Source organism: Papio anubis, chromosome 16 (assembly GCF_008728515.1).
Source record: "Papio anubis isolate 15944 chromosome 16, Panubis1.0, whole genome shotgun sequence".
NCBI classification, from domain to species: Eukaryota; Metazoa; Chordata; class Mammalia; order Primates; family Cercopithecidae; genus Papio; species Papio anubis.
Window position 1 is genome coordinate 25,029,531 of NC_044991.1, and position 14,189 is coordinate 25,043,719.

Genomic DNA, 14,189 nt, shown 5'->3' on the forward strand with positions numbered 1-14,189 from the left:
AAGGCTGGGTAAGTTATAAAGGAAAAAGTTCAACTGGGCGCGGTGGCTCACGCCTGTAATCCCAGCACTTTGGGAGGCCAAGGCGGGCGGATCACGAGGTCAGGAGATGGAGACCATCCTGGCTAACACAGTGAAACCCCATCTCTACTAAAAATGCAAAAAATTAGCCAGGTGTGGTGGCGGGCGCCTGTAGTCCCAGCTACTCAGGAGGCTGAGGCAGGAGAATGGCGTGAACCCGGGAGGTGGAGCTTGCAGTGAGCCGAGATGACTCCACTGCACTCCAGCCTGGGCAACAAAGTGAGACTCGTCTGAAAAAAAAAAAAAAAAAAGAAAAGAAAAAGAAAAAACGTCAATTGGCTCACAGTTCTGCAGGCTGTACAAGAAGCACTGCACCAGCACCTGCATCCACTGAAGCCTCAGGGAGCTTCCAATCACAGCAGAACGGGAAGGGGAGTTGGCATTACATGATGAGAGAGGCAGCAAGAGAGAGAGGGGAGGGAGGCACCAGACTCGTTTTAAACAAGCAGTTTTTTGTTTGTTTGGTTTTTTTTTTTTTGAGACGGAGTCGCCTAGGCTGGAATGCAGTGCTCTGTCGCCCAGGCTGGAGTGCAGTGGCCCCATCTCGGCTCACTGCAAGCTCCACCTCCCGAGTTCGAGCAATTCTCCTGCCTCGGCCTCCGGAGTAGCTGGGACTACAGGCGCCCGCCACCACGCCCGGCTAATTTTTTGTATTTTTAGTAGAGACGGGGTTTCACCGTGTTACCCAGGATGGTCTCCATCTCCTGACCTCGTGATCCACCCGCCTTGGCCTCCCAAAGTGCTGCGATTACAGGCATGAACCACCACGCCCAGCCAAAACAAGCAGCTTTCACGTGAACAAATCGCTGATTAACCCAGGGTGGGCACCAAGCCATTCATGAGGGATCTGCCCCCATGACCCAAACACCTCCCACCAGGTCCCACCTCCAGCACTGGGGGTGACATTTCAACATGAGATTTGGAGGGGACAGACATCCAAATTATATCAGATCTCCAGCTTCCAAAGGCACAGGAGGGTGGCCGGGCGCGGTGGCTCATGCCTATAATCCCAGCACTTTGGGAGGCCGAGACAGGCGGATCACCTGAGGTCGGGAGCTTGAGACCAGCCTGACCAACATGGAGAAACCCTGTCTCTACTAAAAATACAAAATTAAATGGGCGTGGTGGTGCATGCCTGTAATCCCAGTTACTTGAGAGGCTGAGGCAGGAGAAGCACTTGAACCTGGGAGGCAGAGGTTGCGTGAGCCGAGATGGAGCCATTGCACTCCAGCCTGGGCAACAAGAGCAAAACTCCGTATCAAAAATAAATAAATTAAATAAAATAAAATAAGGCACAGGAAGCTGGGAGGGTGGGAAAAAGGGGAGAGGGGCTGGGGGAAAGGAGGGAAGGAAAGACAACCTCCCTTCTTGTCTTGGGAGACACTGGCGAGGCCCCCGAGTGACTCACAGGCTCCGTGCATAACGAGCAAAGCCTGAGTTATAAATAGGCCTGACGTGAGGTGGCTGCTTTGGCCGCCACCACCCGCCTTCCTCTCCAGCCCAGGCCTGGCCACGTCAGTAGCCGCTTCCCAAGAATCACCCTCAGCTTCGGGCTCCAGGGGGAATCCTGGCTGTCACAGGGGCTGTTCTTAGCCCTGGGGCTGCCAACCTTCCCAGAGGGCCTTAGCAGAAGGGGACAATGGGAGGGAACTCCATGTGGGGCCTCACCCCCCATGTCCTGCCCCTCAGAGGCCCTGGGCCAGCTCCACTGACCGAGGGCCAGCAGCCAATCCCGCCGGGGAGGCTTTGTCAAGCCTTAATTTAAGCAAATGTTCTTATCGCCACACTCCAGTCCAGGCCCAAAACATACACCTGCCTCGTCAACTGCTGTTTTAAGCCCATGAGGCGGCCATAGACACTTGGAATTCACAGTATAAAATCTCAAGTCTATCCTTAGAGGGAAGAGAGGCTGGGGAGAGAAAAGGCAACCCCAAAGCCAGGAGATGACTTGAAACTGTTTTCCACGTACACATACTGGATCTGAGCGGTCCCATGGGACACTCAAGGCTTCCCCCCGCACCCCACAATGTCCAGTTGTAACACAGCACCTGTCTCATAGAATACATTTCCAAGTCTTTATAGCGCCCCCCCATGACCACCTGTCCTAGCGACTCTCCCCTTCTATCCTCCCTGTCAATTACACTGACCTCCAGGATACACCCTTTCAGGCACATTCCCACCTCAAGGCGTTTGCACATGCTGTTCCCTCTGCCTCAAATGCTTTTCCTTCTGCATGGCTCACATCATCATCTACTTAAAGTCTTCTCAATGTGCCTGTGCTCACCCCCTATTTAAATTGCACCTTAACACCCAATCCCACCCCACTCCTCCTCCAGAACACAGCCCCTGTGAGGGCCAGAATTTTCATGTGTTCTATTCACTTCTGTAGTCCTGGAGCCTAGCACGGTGCCTAGCACATACTTAGCTTTCAATCAACATTTGTCAGTCCAGGCACAGTGGATCACACCTGAAACACCAGCACTTCCAGAAGCCAAGGCAGGAGGATCACTTGAGGCCGATAGTTCGAGAAAAGCCTGGGCAACATAGTGAGACCCCATGTCTAAAAATTTTAATTAGCCAGGTGTAGTGGCAGACACTTGTGGTTTGCAGCTATGTGGGAGGCTGAGGCAGAAGGATCACTTGAGCCCAGGAGTTCCAGGCTACAGTGAGCTGTGATCACGCCACTGCTCTCCAGCCCAAGTGACAGTAATAGACTCTGTCTCTTAAAAAATTAATTAAAATAAAATAAAAATTAAATATTTGTCAAATGAATAAGTAGGTGAATGAATGAATGAATGAATGAAGGGACAGTTAGAAATGGGCCTGAGAAGGGACAGAGCAACAAGTCTGTGGGCAGAGATTTCTGATGTCCCCCTGTGCTGTCTGCATCCACACATAACAGGGAAGCATGTTTATCAGGGCCTGAGTTCACATCCTTTGAGACCCCAGGGAGCTCTCCGAGCCTCAGTTTTCCTAGCCGTGCAATGAGAAGACAGCCATACATCAAGCATGTGCTGGATCCCTGGTAACCTCTCTCAGTCAGATTTTCACTTTCCCTTGACTCCATAGTTGAAACCGACCTGAAGACCCCAGCCCAGGACCCAGCACAAGACAATTCACCAAACATTTAGGGAGAATCAACCGTGTGCCAAGCACTGATATAGGTCCTTACTCCTAAACTCCCATGATCCTTAAATTCTTACTGGACCTGGAATTTCATTATATTAAAATCCATGATCAGGCCAGGCGCAGTGGCTCACGCCTGTAATCACAGCACTTTGGGTGGCCGAGGTGGGTGGATCATAAGGTCAGGAGATTGAGATCATCCTGGCTAACATGGTGAAACCCCATCTCTACTAAAAATACAAAAATTAGCCGGACATGGTGGCGGGCGCCTATAGTCCCAGCTACTCAGGAGGCTGAGGCCGGAAAATGGCGCGAACTCGGGAGACAGAGTTTGCAGTGAGCCGAGATTGCGCCACTGCACTCTAGCCTGTGCAACAGAGCGAGACTCTGTCTCAAAAAAAAAAAAAAAAAAAAAAAATTCCATGATCACATTTCATTCCTACAATAGGCCTACATGGTTGGCATCACTTCCATAGAACAGACAGAGACTCAGAGAGGTTGAGACACTTGTCTGAGGTCCCCCAGCAAGAAAGCCAAGGTGAGACTTACCCCCAGGTGTGCCTGACTCCTCCCACACATGCATCAAAACTCCACATCAGTGATGATAAGAGAAGACCAATCTGTGGGTGCCAGGCCAAGGCTCAGAGGTGCTGGTGGCAAGCTGTGGAACCCTAGGAAGCTGGCTCAAGTAGGTACATTCGTAGGGCAGGGTGTGCAGGGGGCACTGGTATTTACTTATCATCTGTTTGGTGTTAGTCACAGCACAGGGTGTGTGGTAGTTGGGATCAGAGAAGTTAACAAATTGAATCAAGGTCACACAGGAGGAGGTGAAGATAACCTAAGTGCCTAAATCCCTGTATTTTTTCTGTTCCACTGTGAGATTTCTGCCCCTCCTCCCGTGCAGCAGGGGACACGACAAAATCAGGGCTATGGATAATGGTATCACTAGGATTTCTGCGTTGCTCAATACTGAGGACTTCAGTAGATCACATCATTTACTCTTTCCATCCAAAGAGGTGGATTCTCTGAGTATCTCTACCTCAGGACACTCAGGCAGAGGGAGGGGATGTGTCTTGCTCCCAGCCAGAAGGTGCTGGGGCTTATTCTTGGACCCAGATGGTCTGACTTTAGAGGCTGAGCTCACAGCCACTTTAGCACACTGGTCTCCCAGCATGGGCCGCCACTGTGCCTGGCACATGGCAGCTTCTCAATAATAGTTGTTTCCTTCCCCTTCCTGGCTCTGACGCTGCTATCCTTCATGTGCTTGTGGGGCCACCTTCCTCCATGACACTGTGCCTGAGGGTGCCAGCCAATGTCACCGTGCAGGATTCTATGACAGCCTCCTGCAGCCTCCACCCAAACACCCTTGTCACCTGCCCTCCCCTCCACTGGCCACGAGGCTTAGGTCACTATTTGGTTCTTTATCAGTTCGATCTTCATTTCGAATTCTGTCTTGACCATAGTGTGGTTGGTGAGTGTAAGCACGTAATCGCTCAGCTGTTCCACAAGATTCCTGGAGGCAGGCAGAGGGGTGGGCCACCGAGAACACCAGCACGGAGCTTAGATGCTCAGCAGGAATGATCTGACTGCCTGACACCTGGTTTCTCTGATGGTCATATCGGAGGCCAGATACAGAGGGAAAAAAAGGATGCTGGAGAACTGAAGACACCACCTTCAGATCCCCCTCTGTCTCTTTTACCTTGCTCTAGGTCTGGATGCTGACCCTGTGGACTCTTCCAATGGACTCCCTCGCTTTCCATCTTCTAGGCAGGTTCAGCTAATGGGAATCATCCACTAGTGGGAGATCAGAGGGCATCTGTGTCTTCACCCTCCCTCCTGGATGACCATGGGTTGCCTGCCTCCCTCTTCCAAAGGCGCCTTCAGGCTGCTCTTTCCACTCTCTCCCCTGTCCTGTTGCGGCAGCAGCTCCCTCCTCTGACATGTCAGGCCCAGGAAAGTAACAGCTCCACTGTTGCTATCTTCAAAGTGTTGCAGCATCCCTTAAGGGAGGTGGCCGCAAATATTTTCTGTAAAGCGCCGGATAGGAAACCTTCTGAGCATTCAGACCTGTAGGTTCTCTGTTACAATGACTCAGCTCTTCCCTTGCAGCTCAAAAGCAGCCATACTTAGTACGTAAACGAATGGGCATGGCTGTTTCAATGTGACTTTATTTTTATAACCAGGCAGAGAGTTGGATCTGGCGGTGGGCTGTCATTTGCTGGCTGTCACCTTAACGCTACCATTGCATTCTGCCCCGAATTTGGTAAACAGTTTTTTTCCTAAACTCCTCAAATAGCCCCACTGAAGTGAACCCTCTGCACCCTACTATAGCCCTGACTTTACAGCTGCCTCAGCCCAAGAAGGAAGAGAACTTCCCAGGAGAGGACTGACTAATGGGAACGGGACTATCTGCTCTGACATCCATGTGGAATGCCTTCTCCAAGGGCCGCCTCCGGGCTAGACTGCTGTGTGCCCCAGGAGCTTACCACTAGGCCTTGTGCTCCCCACCCCCAGGCTCTCTTGGTCTCTGGCTTCCCCTTGTTTGGCCAATGGAAGGCTCTGGGAGAACCTGCATATGAGAGGAACTAGAGGTCAGGGTATTTAGTTCCCACTCTACCCCCCTCTCTCTCTGTATCAGACCCTAGTTTTAGCAATTGCTGTGTTTCTTCATCTACAACCACATCCCCCTTCAAGTGGTCCTTGTCCACCAACTCCAGCTATCTCCGTGTTTCTAAATTACCCTTCCTCTCCCTTGTCCCATACAGCCCCAAGGCTAGTAAGGTATTCCCACCACTGCTTATCTCTGAGGGCTTCAACATGCTTTGCTGGTTCCCCTAACCCTGCACACATTTCTTGAGAGAGTTCTTTCGTTAAAAAGGCTCTCCAGTGATGGACATTTGGGTTGATTCCAAGTCTTTGCTATTGTGAATAATGCCGCATGGCAGACTGGATTAAGAAAATGTGGCACATATACACCATGGAATACTATGCAGCCATAAAAAAGGATGAGTTTGTGTCCTTTGTAGGGACATGGATGCAGCTGGAAACCATCATTCTTAGCAAACTATCACAAGAACAGAAAACCAAACACTGCATGTTCTCACTCATAGGTGGGAACTGAACAATGAGATCACTTGGACTTGGGAAGGGGAACATCACACACCGGGGCCTATCATGGGGAGGGGGGAGGGGGAAGGGATTGCACTGGTAGTTATACCTGATGTAAATGACGAGTTGATGGGTGCAGCACACCAACATGGCACAAGTATACATATGTAACAAACCTGCACGTTATGCACATGTACCCTAGAACTTAAAGTATAATAATAAAAAAATAAAAAATAAATAAAAAAAAATTTAAAAAAAAGGCTCTCCAGGATACCAGTTGAGTGTGCTGTTTTCTGGTGGGACCTTGACTGATACAGTCAGCGGGGAAGTAGGTTTTAACTCATATATCAGTCCTGATAGATGGATAGTGGCTGCCTCGTGGGTTACATGGGAAGGACTCTGAGCTTTTTTTTTTTTTTTTTTTTTTAAGACGGAGTCTCACTCTGTCACCCAGGCTGGAGTGCAGTGGCACGATCTTCGCTCACTGCAAGCTCCGCCTCCCGGGTTCATGCCATTCTCCCACCTCAGCCTCCTGAGTAACTGGGACTACAGGCAGCCGCCATCAGGCCTGGCTACTTTTTTTTTTTTGTATTTTTAGTAGAGACAGGGTTTCACCATGTTAACCAGGATGGCCTCAATCTCCTGACCTCGTGATCTGCCCACCTCGGCCTCCCAAAGAGCTGGGATTACAGGCGTGAGCCACCGCGCCTGACCAACTCTGAGCTTTTATCTGGGCTCAGTGGAAGAAGGGTGCTCTGATTGATTATTAATGTCTGCCCTGGATGTGGAAGGAGGGAATGGTGCATAACTGCTATCTATTGCCATCCACAGGATAAATGGACAAGAGAGACTCATGATTCATACAAAGTCCAGCCTACTTCACCCAAGCCTGGAGTTTGGTGGCCAAAGAGCCAGGCAATAATGCAAAAGGACTTTGCCCAGCACGCAGATCCTCTCCCCAGTCAAGGTAAGGGTGTCTCACAGCCAGCTATAGCCAGGGATTCAGGCCACGCTCACAACAATACACATGAAGGTGAGAAAGGGGAGAGGAATGAGTGAGAAACAAGGGCAGGAAGGCTGATAGAGGGAAAGTGAAATGTTGAAGAGGGAGGGAGGAAGGAAGAGAAAAGCAGGTTGGGTGGTGAGATGAAGAAGAATGGCAGGAAGGGAGCAGCGGGTGTGGAGGCTGCCAGAAATGCCTGTTAGCATCAGAATCTGGGGCCTTTACATGTGGAGAAACCCCAGAGACCCAGCTCATTTCACAGGGAATTTCCTGGATAAAGAGTCAACGAGTTCCCTCTTGGTCATGTCCATTGACAGGGAGCTCACTAACACATAGGACATTTGGAGTCTGCTCTAATTGTGTTTCTTCCTTGGAATCAGAGCTCCAAAAGGCCCTCAGAAGCCATACAACCTACTTCTCCTGTATCCTGGCATTCATGGACCAGGGAAGGGAAGTGACTTTCTGGAGGTCCTACAGCGGCAATAGCAGAACCAAGGTCCTCATGTCCCAGTGAGTAAAGTCTGACACTTTTTCTTCCTTCTCAGAGAGCTACCTCCCCAGGACAGCCACACAGTGGCCTCAGTTGCACTCTCTAGAACAACAAACAACGAGGTTAACCCCTTTTCCAACTGAAATGTGGAATCTGCCCCCAGTTTTCTCATCTGTCGCCTTCAGCCTTTTCTCAGGGGACATGGCTCCCGGTTTCTTCAGGACAATGTTCACTGTCTCCTGGGACTTTTCTAACCTGCCTTCTGCCACAGAAGTGGTATTTCACTCTGCAAAGGGTTGATCAGGGTACACGCAGCAGGCTTCCCTCACTTCCATGGGTCCACAACAGCCCTGGAAGTCTTAGATCTGAGTGGGGGCCTCACTATGCCTGTTGTCAAACCTCTCAGGTCACCAACTCCTCCATCTGTCAAATAGGGACACGGTTTTTTGTGCCCACAAAGCAGTTTGAGTACTAGATGCTCCGTAGGCCAGTGAGCCATTACTGACGTTATTACCATGTCCTTTGCAACATCTATGTCCCCAGTTGACTCAGATTCAGTCGCAGGCAGATTAAAATCTTCAAATGCTTTGCATACTGGCTGACCAGCCAGTAGCCCCACCCACACCCTGCCAGCCTCCATTGCTAAATCATGCAGTGGGAGTTTCTTTGAGAAATTAGAAAAAAAAAAAACTCAGCTCCTCCAGTCCATTGGCTCTCCCCTCTCTGAATCATGGTTGCTCCACTGACCTAGGCTGGCCACACACTCCTGGCTGCCTGGTGAGTCATCAGGCCACTCTTACAGGCTGATGAGATGCTGGACCTCACAGATGGGCCTCGTGGCCGAGTGCCAGGATGGCCAATAATGTTTCTTTCACCTGCCAGCACCAAGTGATCTGTAGTTGGGGGCTACCCAGAGTGTTGTATTGAGAAAGGTTCTGAGCTATGCTTGGGCTGAACAAGACAGCATGCTGTGATTGACTAGCAATATCTGCCACGGATGTAGGAATGGCTAGGGATGGAACCTGTGCCAAGTATTTGCCATTTCCAGCCTAGTGTTGCCCAGCCACAATGAAGCAAGAAGCTGGTTAGACTTTTGATAACAGGTTCCCCTGACTGATTTTAGGGATTGAGTGTTCCATCAAAAGGCTAATTTTCTTTCTTTCTTTTTTTTTTTTGAGACGGAGTCTCACTCTGTTGCCCAGGCTGGAGTGCAGTGGCGCCATCTCCACTCATTGCAAGCTCCGCCTCCCGGGTTCATGCCATTCTCCTGCCTCAGCCTCCCGAGTAGCTGGGACTACAGGCGCCCGCCGCCACGCCCGGCTAATTTTTTTTTTTTTTGTATTTTTAGTAGAGACGGGGTTTCACCATGTTAGCCAGGATGGTCTCAATCTCCTGACCTTGTGATCCGCCCACCTCAGCCTCCCAAAGTGCTGGGATTACAGGCTTGAGCCACTGTGCCCGGCCTCAAAGGGCTAATTTTCTACCCACTACTGTGTTGCTACCTAGAGCTGTACTAATACAGTAGCCACTAGCCGCAGGTGGCTTGTTAAATTTAAATGAATTCTAACTAAATTAAATAAAAAATTCAGCATCTCAGTTGTATGAGCCACGTGGCTCATGGCTACCATGTTGGACAGCACAGATACAGAGGATTCCTATCATCGCAGAAAGTTCTATGGGACAGAACTCACCAAGCGGTGATTGCGCCCACCAATGGCCATTTTTGGCAACATCCTAGAGACATTTGGGGTTGTCACAACTGGAGAGGAGGTGCTACTGGCATCTACTGGGTGAAGGGCAAGGATGTTGCTACACATTTTTCCAAGCACATGACAGGTCCACAACAAAGAGATATGCAACCCAAATGTCAATAGTGTCCACGCTGACACTGGTCTAGAACCCTGGTCTGGAAGAATCCTGCCAAATGGGAAGGAGCATCAAGAGAAGAAGAGGGCAACATCATCTTTGCTTTGAATAATAACTAGATGTAACAGAGAAAGAACTGAAAAAACGGGTCATCCACTGTTGGCAGAAAAACAAGCAGAAAAGCAAGTCACTAAACCTCTCTGATGCTCAGTTTCCTCCTCTATAAAGCTGGGACTGTATCGCTACCCTGCCTTGATCATCAGTGGATTGAATGAGGTAATGAATGTGAAAAAGCTTTCTTATCTGTCCCTGTGAAACAATGCCACACAATTTATTATCTCAGCAGATGTTGTTTATTACATTAGGCTGAACAGTCTCTAGCAGGAAGGTACTGAGTCTTGCTTTTATTTCACCCTGCATAACCTGGGGTCACTCCAGGCTCCAAATCTTACTTCCTGGCCTGTAAAATGGGGCTAATAACTCACACCCAAGCTCACTGGAATATTAAGCATGAATGACACATTTAATCCCATCAAGCAAGCATCTCTCCCTCAACACAGCAGTTAATCCAGCTGCCCTCCATGAAATTGAAACTCAAACCCCAGCTGGTACCCAAGAAACAGCTGAAAATGCATTCCGTCTTTTACAGGCAAAGAAAAATTCGCTTGAAACCCTGAACCATGAAATTCCTGCTACCCTACGCATGAGCACTGGCCAAGTGGTAAACTCACTTTGCCGATTCTTGAGGATCTTTCCTCTGTTGTCAGAAACTACAATTCTTAAAAGTAAATCAGCATCAGGGAGAAACACAGTGAAAAAGAAGCAGATAGGGAAATTGATGAAGCTGGATGAGTCATGCTGTGGGAGAGAGATTCATATGAAACTAATGGTGTCTCTGGATCCTTCAGACTGAATGTGGTGTGTGTGTGTGTGTGTCAGAGAGAAAGAACTCTACCTTGCTGTCCAAGGCCCTTGTTTGTGTAATAAAGTTCATTTTCTGCCAGGCGCAGTGGTTCCACGGCTGTAATGCCAACACTTTGGGAGGCTGAGGTGGGTGGATCACTTGAGCTCACAAGTTCGAGACCAGACTGGGCAACATGGTGAAACCCCGTCTCTACAAAAAGTATACAAATTAGCCAGGCGTGGTGGTGAACTCCTGTAGTCCCAGCTACTCAGGAGGTTGAGATGGGAGGATGGCTTAAACCTGGGAGGCAGAGGTTGCAGTGAGCCAAGATTATGCCACTGCACTCCAGCCTGGGTGACAGAGCCAGCCCTTGTTTCAAAATAAAAATAAAATAAGATGCAATTTATTTTTGCCACCCCCATTCAAACAAGAGCTGAGGTTTATCCTTTCCTTAAGGTCTTGGTGGGGGGATAATATGGTGGATTTATTATTTCTAACATAAGGAGCACCTGGTTGCTCCCTGAACACCAGCCATGACAGCAGGGGCTGATCTTAGCCCAGTGCTCTTGCTGCAGGGCTGTGTGTCCTTGAACAAGTGGCTTTCCCTCTCTGTGCCTCAGCTGCACCATCTGTCAATAGTAGGGGTTGGATTTGGCAGTGCTCTGGAGGGGAGGGGATTCTCCCTGGTCTCAAACCTACCTCCTCCATTTTTCAAATAATTTAATTTCACTTTGTTTAATTTTTTTTTTTTTTTTTTTTTTTTTTTGAGACAGAGTCTTGCTCTGTCACCCAGGCTGGAGTACAGTGGTGCGATCTCGGCTCACTGCAAGCTCCGCCTCCCAGGTTCACGCCATTCTCCTGCCTCAGCGTCCCAAATAACTGGGACTACAGGCACCCGCCACCACACCCAGCTAATTTTTTGTATTTTTGGTAGAGATGGGATTTCACTGTGTTAGTCAGGATGCTCTTGATCTCCTGACCTCGTGATCCACCCGCCTCAGCCTCCCAAAGTGCTGGGATTACAGGGGTGAGCCACACCACGCCCGGCTGCTTTGTTTAAATATTAAAGATATGTCACACACCACAGCAGCTAACCATGTGCTTCAAATGGGCCATTCAGACTGTTGTTTGTATCTACCAGGACCCAGTGAAGGGCCATCTCACCATAACCTTGTAGGCTCGCAGTCCCAAGTCCCTATCTTGGGGCTGGAAGTGGTTCTGCTCAGCTTTGGGGCCCTCCATTCTCACCTCAGAATGCCACAGAAAGTCGTGATTTTTCCCCTGGAGCAACACCTGCCCAATAAAATCTTGGCGATAGTCAGACCCTAATAAAGTGCTGTGCAAGTTTTCCGTGTTTGTGAAACATGGAAATTCCATGAGTTTTGACAGGGCAGGTGCTGAGCAACAGCCTTCTGTGGTTTTGTTAGCTCGGGTCAAAGGAAAAGCTCTTCTCCAATTTGGGTGGGCACCAGAACCACCTGTGAGGTTTAAAATCTGTGGACTTCTGAGACTCTTCCCCCAAGACTGTTCAATAGGTCTAGGATGAGCCCAGGAATCTGCATTTTAAAACACCCCCGCCACACCCCTTGCCCCACGTGAGTCTGAGGGGTAGGTCGTCAACGACCGTCCCTTCAAGAAATACCTTCCTGGGTGCTGAATCCTAGCAAAGATCTCAGAGGTGGTCTAGCCCAGCCCCTTCAGGTTTTAGAAAGAGAAACTAAGTTCTGACTGGGGAGAGAACTCATCCAAGGTTACAGAGTCCAAACTAGGATATTCAAAGTGACAAGGCCTGGAGGCAGGTGACACCAAATATTTGTTGATTGGTAACATGCAGCCCTTCAAAAGCCAGGAGACCAGGAGCCTCCCTCTCCCCCTCCTCTTTCTCCTTCTCCTCCCTCCTCCACCCCTTGGCCTCTTCTTTTGGCCTTTTCCTTTGCTGTTCTTCTCCTCCTCCTCCTTCTTCTCTTTCTCCTCCTCCTTTTTTTCCTCTTTCTCCTTCTCTTCTTCTCCTTCTCCTCCTCCTCTTTCTTCTTTTCTCTCTCTCCTCTCCACTATTATTTTCTAGAACTCATGCATAGCCTAAGAGTATACAGACCCCTCTCTTTTCCCATGGTACACACTGGACACGATGCCCAGGCACAGGAGAATAGAACTTAGGTCAGCAATGGATACAGCACCCAAGAGAACCATTATGCTTGTTGGAGTCTAGAAGCCCTAGTGCGACACAGCCTCCATGAGCTGGTGCACTGAATGAGGCAGCATCTTTTTGGACAGCCACAAAGTGAAAGTAACAGCCTCGTTTTCCAGGCCCTACAGGATACAAGCCCAGGCCCCCACACCTGCGGGTTGAGGCCAGACTGGGCAGCTTGGAGGCGACTGGGAGCCGACTGGGCTCCCCACTCCAGGGCTCCCCACTCCAGGCCTCCCCACTCCTGGCCTCCTCCATGGGAAAGCCGCAGGAAGGCAGCAGCCCAGAGGGCTGTAGCTGGTGAGGGCTTCTCGTCTGCTGGGAGAGAGCTCCATGTCAAAGCATAGCCCCCTTCTGCCCCACTACGGGGCCACTGAGACCTGTGAATCTTCTTCATTCAAAGAAATGCCTGCTAACCCGGGAGCCAAATAAGACACCTTCCCTCAGAGCTCAAGGAAGGTGGCATGAAATTGAAACCTTCGGCCATGAACTTCCATCGCCCTTCCCCCAACACTCACACATGCTTAATTTGCAGTTTAAAAAAGAACATTAAAAGTAACGTTTCGACCCAACAGGGTTGGAAACACGAAAGGGGAAGCCTGGCTCTTCCCTGACCGTAACTGAATACCAGTTAAGCAGAAATCACTGGTAGTTGAGGAAAAATATAAACCCTGACATCTGCGGGCAAAGATTCACAGTGGAGACTAACTCATGACCCCAAACACATTTAAAAAAATTATTAGCGAACAGCTGGGGCCTGAGGAGAGTGATTCTTAAAAATGCCCATTTGCCCCAGCATTTTGTTCTAAAATCCTTCCACAGAAACACTCTTGTTTTCAAAGTGAGCAGCACGGGCAACCAGCAAAGGAATCAGGCCTCGGAAGCTCTCAACACCAGAAAGGACTAAAATAGACCAAAAGACCGGAGGCCGGCCACCGCAGCCCCCAACAGCACATTCCGGAAAATTAAAACTTGCCGATCAGCTCGCCAGGTGCCCGTCTCAAACCCAGCCCAATAGTACCTTCTGCAAAGAGGACACAGATCACAGGAACCACGACTGCCTAAGACGTCTCCCCGGGTGGCCGCGAAGGGACCCCACCAAGCCGGGAAAGCAGGAGCGAAGGAGCACCCCCTCCACACACACCGACACACATCCCTTCCCTTACTGCCCCTCCCCGGGCCGCCTTCCCCCCACCCTCCTTCGGGGCCAATGTGATAACAGCAGCTGAGTCGACCAGTCATTTCTAAAATTAGCTTGTGAGCTCCAGGTCTGGTCAGGAGACGGCAGCCCGGGGTGGCCGTTGACCAGGCAGCCGAGACCATGGACATATTTGGTGGCCCCTGAGCAGGGAAGGGGACAGCTCCGGACACAAGCACATGCTCTCTCGTCATCCCTGTCCCAGGGCTGGCCACACACCCACACTCC

The 14,189-nt window shown here is 50.0% G+C and overlaps 1 protein-coding gene across 3 annotated transcripts in view; it reads right to left on the reverse strand.

The window, feature by feature from the left end:
• The window catches only part of MYO18B (myosin XVIIIB), a 297,367-nt gene extending 283,432 nt beyond the window's left edge, over positions 1-13,935 (reverse strand). For all 3 annotated transcript variants that reach the window (XM_031656039.1, XM_031656040.1, XM_031656038.1), the window contains exon 1: positions 13,785-13,935. The gene's annotated coding sequence lies outside the window, so the exon portion shown is untranslated. The remainder of the gene's footprint in view (positions 1-13,784) is intronic.
• Positions 13,936-14,189: the final 254 nt, after the last annotated feature.